Here is a 6,203-nt window from a genome sequence, read left to right on the forward strand (position 1 = left end):
AAATGAATCGATGAGGCGATGAAGAATTATGTTGATGTTGCTTTCAAATTCCATGTTGATGTGAATGGAAAATAACATATTTGTATATTTATATAGTTTGGGTCAATGTAGCTTAGGCCTCCCAAATGGTAAATTATAAATTAATATTATATTTTAATCCTAAAAAATTATATTTTAGTTTAAAAATTCATCTTTCATTAATTAAGTTGTTTTCTATTTTAAATTAATGTTAACAAGAGTAAATTGAAATTCAAACTGGAGTACTAGAATTAAACTTATGCTTTAATTAGGTAAACCTACCTAATCAATTGAACTTAAATAATTTAATTTTTATCCTAAATCAAGTTTAAGTTATAAAATTAAATTCAATAAGATTCCATCTCAACTTAAACGTCAAATATCAAATATCAAATATCAAATATCAAATTGAACTCAAACTTCTTATAAATTCAACTCCATTTGTTTGACATTTTTTAGAAGGTGGATTCCAAGTCATATTTGAGCATTGGAAAATGCATTCATGATCCTATCAAATGCTTTTTTTTTCTCATTTTGAAAGAAAAAGATGAATTAAAATTGCAATAGTTGATTGATACCCAACAATACAGCAAAAATTCACTAAAACTCCACGTTCTTACTTGAAAAAGACCTAACAGAACACAACATTTTTATTTGATTCCCGTTATAAAATGATATTTTTAAAGCTTAATATAACATTAGGTACTTGAATTTGACATTTTTTTTAATTTGATATCTAAATTTGATGTGTTTTCTTAAGCAGGTACTTAAACTTTTTGGGATTCAATTTGGTATCTAAACTTGACTTTTTTTTCTAATTCGGTACTTAATCTTTTTGTTGTTGTTTGATTTGGTACTTGTCAAATGTTTTACAAATTACTCCAATATACTAATAATGTTATTTTTTTATGAGATAACAAAAATAATCAATGATGACCAGCATGTGACAAATGATATGATATTTTTTTGTGTTTTATATGTTCAATTACTTTTAGTTTTAATTAATTAATTAATTGAAATAATAAATTTCTTTTAATTTGGGGTTTTAAAATTTTTTTCTTATATAACATTAATTCGTTAAGGATAACTCAATACCTATTTTATTAGCATAACAAAAAGTATTAACATTGTTAGTGTTTTGTGTAATTTGCATAACATTTAATAGATTTAAGTACCAAATTGAACCTAAAAAAGGTTTAGGTTCCAAATTTTGGAAAAAATGCCATACCAAATTGGGTCCAAAAAACCTTCAAGTAACAAATTAGAAAAAAGTGTCAAGTTCAAGCATTAAATTAGGCCCAAAAAAGATTTAGGTACTAAATTAAAAAAAAAGTGTTAAGTTCAGATACCAAATTTTATATAAGTCTATTTTTGAGAAGATGAAAAAAGAAATTATCCAACTTTTAAATGAAACCTATCGATATGTTGAAAATATTTTCCTTTTAAATAAGTTTTTTTCTTAAAAGAAATTTATCCAAAATTTTTAGTTAATATTCAAAGTTGTGCATTTTAGGTAAAACAGGACAGGTTTATATTTACTTTAGTTATTTACTTATTTTCATTACCAACAAAAGTCAAAAGTCAAATACTCAAACACACATTTTAGTGGACCAAAAATAAAATAAATAAAACTTTATCTAATGTCAAGTCTGTTGTTTTTTGTGTTTGTGGGTAAGCACTATATATTAGATTAAATAAGATTCATTTTATTTAATAATCTACAATAACATTTAAAAGGAAACCAGTCCAATATCGGGTCACATGTTCGATTCCAACGAATCCACTTCTTATACATATATTGTCTTATAAATTTAGACTCCAAATAATATTTAATAATAATTCATTTCTAAAAATATAAAAACATATAAACTTCCAGCTACGTTGGATTAAATCAATGCATATCTTTATAATCATATTCTCATATTAAAAAATAAAAAATGCTATACTAAAATTTTATATGATATTCCAGGCTTCAACTCTCTTTCTAAAATATCTTCCATGTTACTTTTATATTCATGAAATTTAATTTTTCTTTTTAAAGTTTGTAGTTATTAGAGGTGTAGCTAATTAGTAGATAAGGACTTTGGCCTGCTTCAGCCAAATCATATAATTCTTATTTGGGTAAATCGTCAAAATAGTCACTTTTGTTCACCTTAGATCACATTTTAGTCACTTATGTTTGAAATATTACGTTTTAGTCACTTACGTTAGCACATTATAACATTTTAGTTACTGAGTCGTTAATTGTCATTAACGGTGTCATTAACGGTGTAACGGTAAGCTAACATGACATGTTAAATCATCTTTTCAAACAAAAATATTAGGTTAAATTATACAATTGGTCTCCATATTTTTTTGTTTTAAATAATTTAATTTTTTTCTTTTATGTTCTTTTATGTTTCCTTTTTTTCTTTTTTTTTTCCATTCTCTTTTGCTTCTCCCTTTGTTTTCCTCCCTTCTCTATCTCTTTTAACGTAATTTTTTTATATTTTCCATTTGTTAAAACTTTTTTTATGTTTATGAAAAAAAAAGGCGAAAGCTGAAACCAAAATAAAACTTACTTCGCATATTCTTACCCTATAATTACAAACTCTCATAGTTCATCAGCACTTTAACGAACCAATTTGGATCTTTCAATGATCCAATTCACAAGCTCGCCTCACTCAAGATCTCACCAATCGTGATTTATGACAGTTCACCCTTGACAAAGTTTCCCGAGCCAATTCCTTTGACCTCCTAACCAACCCCCACGACCACCTTATTTATCTTACCTACAACATTCTCGCCCTTTTAAAACTATGTTGTTTCACGGATTCTTCAAATGATCTCTACACTCTCAATGACAAAAATGACCGCCATAGAAAACTTACCTTCAACTTTACCCAAACCAGTTTGGTTCCATGCTCCCTTTCTTTCTTCGGTTCATCCATTCTCGGCTTCCAATCAAGCTTGCTTGGGAACAGTCAACAAGGTTTAGATCGATTTTGTCATTTGTTTAATTTTATTTGTCAAAGTATAAAAGAAAAGGAAATGAACAATCTACATAATTCTGTAAAAGTTTGGAAACAGAAAAAATCTGTTTTGAATACAAAGAATTCAATTTATGTTTAGATTTGATTAAGGATATGGTTTTTTTATATTGATTAGTTAGATCCAATTTTAGTTTCAAAATTAGGTTGTATTCAAACCGAGATTTGATTAAAAATAATTGATATTTAGTTTTGAGTGAAATTCAATTGAGGAATCATGTGAAAGAAACAATGACTTGGTTTATTTGGTGGGCAAAGATTATATTTCTGCAGTGAAAAGTATTGAGAAGAGAGAAACATAAAGGGAAATAAGAAAAGAAAAATAAATAAATAAATAAAAAGAAAACAATTAAATTGTTCAAAAAATAAAAGTATAGGGACTAGTTTTAACAAAAGGAAAACATAGAAAACTAGTTAAAAGAAATGAAGAAGGGAGGAAAATAGAGCGAGAAGGAATAGAGAATGGAATATAAAGAAAAAAAATTTCAAAGAACATAAAAGAAAAAAATTAAATTGCTCAAAACGAAAAAATATAGGGACAAATTATATAATTTAACCTAAAATTTTCATTTGAAATGATGATTTAACGTGTCACATCAACTTATCATTACACCGTTAATGGCAATTAACGCACAGTGATTAAAATGTTACAATACTATAATGTAAGTGACTAAAACGTAAAATTTCATAACTAAAATGTAACCTGAAACAAACAAAAATAACTATTTTAGTAGTTTAACCTTCTTATTTTAGGCTCTCTAAAAGATAAAATATTAAATTTCAGCATTTTAAACTTTTAATTAAATGACCATATTTAACTCGATATTTTTAGCTTTGATCCTCAAAATTTTATATTTTCATCTCACTCTTTTAAACAAAATTTATAGCTTCGCTCCAATGATTATCCTTCCAACAACATTATTTTTAAAATTTGAACTTGAATATCCTCTTTAATAATTCAATATACTCTACTATTACTCCAAACATTTATTAGTATTCATTTTTGTTGGTACTACACCTCCAAAAACATTCATTAACAAATTACTTTTAATATGTACAAATGACAACTTGAAAGCAAACAAAAATGCATGAACTTGTGTTTTGTATGAGGGTAATTTAGTAATTTTTTTAATTGAATTTGTGTCGGGTTGACTTGTGACAGTCGGGAGTTTAAATAATAGTAAGTATAGATTAGACTTGTTCATGGATCGGGTTACCCGTCTAAGCTTGAAAGCCCGCCCGAAATCTGGGAAGGTTTGGGAAATATATTAGACCAAAAAAGGGGCTAAGGCAAAAAAAAGATTAGCCCATTTAAAATATGGGTAGGGCTCGAGCTCGACCCGTTTTTAAATTTATAATACTTTATATTATATTATTTTTATATATTATGTAATTTAGAACACATTAAAAAATAAATCTATACTAAATATATAATACTATAATGTAAACATTAAAATAATGTTAAAATGACTATAAAAAATTTCAATAAAAAAATATTAAAATACTAAATATTAAAATAAAATAAAATAAATATTTTATAAAAAATTAAAAAATAATATGGGCGGACCTAAAAATGTGATTAGTAGTCTTTTGCAAAAATGAGCGGGTTTGAATAAAACTTTTGTAACGCCCCAAAAATTTGAATGTTGGAATACTAAATTTTGTCGTAATTAAATTTTTATATATGTGGTTCTGTGTTTTCCCTATGTGATTAAGGTGTAACGCCCCAAAGTTTTAATTTGGGGTATTGTGAATATGTGACACAAACATTTGTTAGCTTTAGTGGTTATATTTTCTAGGAATGTTTAGGAGATCCCAAGTTCAAGCTAAGACTTGGGAAAATTTTAGTATTTTTATGAATAAGCCCGCCCTATCTTTGGTTAGTAGGCTTTTAAGTAAAAGTTGGTAAATAACTAACAAAATGAGCCTGCTGGTCTGGTGGATAAGTGGAGTGATAGTGTGAGGGAGGTCATGGGTTTGAATCTTTGGGATGGTAAATGTTGTATTTTTGCTCCTAATTTTGACAAGAGTTGTGCTGAATTGGGTTTTTGAGTGGTGAATGTGTAGTGGGAAGTGAGGGAGCGATTTTAGGAGTGAACATCCAAAATCTGATCACTTTTTTCTTTTTCGAAAAAAAAATTCGAAAAAAAAGAGTCGTTTTTCTCTCTATCTTTCTAACGTTTTCTCTCTCCCATCTCTACCAATTTTTTTTCTTCCTTGCTTCATACTCGATTATCTTTTCTTTTCTTTCCTCTACTGCCAAAATTCCCTTGTTCCCCCTAAACCATTCTTTCCTCTTGATTTCGTAGCGTTAAGCAGCACTTGTGCAAATTCACATTTCGCGAGGATTAAGGCTCTCCTTGTGATTTTTGTAAACATACCAATTTGAAGTTTTTACGGCTTTGGAGTGCTCGGGGACTGTTTTAGCATCAAACAAAACCGGGTGTGTACTCGAAACACAAAAATAAGGGATTCGGCGAAAAGCTAAAGTTGCTTGCTGTTTGGACAGCAGCAGTAGGCTAAATTTGAAAATTCACCATAAATTGTGAAAATCGAATTAGAGGTTAAAAAAATACGGGATTAAAATATTTTTTAGTCTAGTTTCTCATAGAAGAAACGAAGTAAGCAAAAGAATTTCATATTATGAGATATTTGAATTTGAGTGAGAGAGGGTCAGAATGATTTTGGAATCCCCTGTCCTGACTTTGGAAAATTATTAAAAATTTTATAAAAATAATTATGGGTTAGAATTTATATGTTTAAAATATTGAATGAGTCTACTTTTAAGAGAAATAAACAGGAACATCATCTGAATTTGTACGAGAAGATAATTAATTTTTAGTGCAGAAAGGTCGAAACTGTCAAACAGCAGAATAGGAGAAACTTTAAAGAATAAACTGTACTTATTAGCTAAACCAATAAATCTAAAAATTTTATGGTAAAAAATATGTGAGTCTAGTTTCAGGAAAAACTTTTGGATCTTAATTCAGAATTCTATAGCTTAAGATACAAATAATTTAGTAACAGTGACTGAAGTAGACAGCTTTGAAGGATTATATAAGTAAATAGTGGAAACAATATAAATAATTAACTAGCACCGATTACATTAAAATAGATCACGAGGCCAAGGCCAATTTGAGTCATGTGGGCTACACG

Source organism: Gossypium hirsutum, chromosome D05 (genome assembly GCF_007990345.1).
Source record: "Gossypium hirsutum isolate 1008001.06 chromosome D05, Gossypium_hirsutum_v2.1, whole genome shotgun sequence".
In the NCBI taxonomy this organism is placed as follows: domain Eukaryota; kingdom Viridiplantae; phylum Streptophyta; class Magnoliopsida; order Malvales; family Malvaceae; genus Gossypium; species Gossypium hirsutum.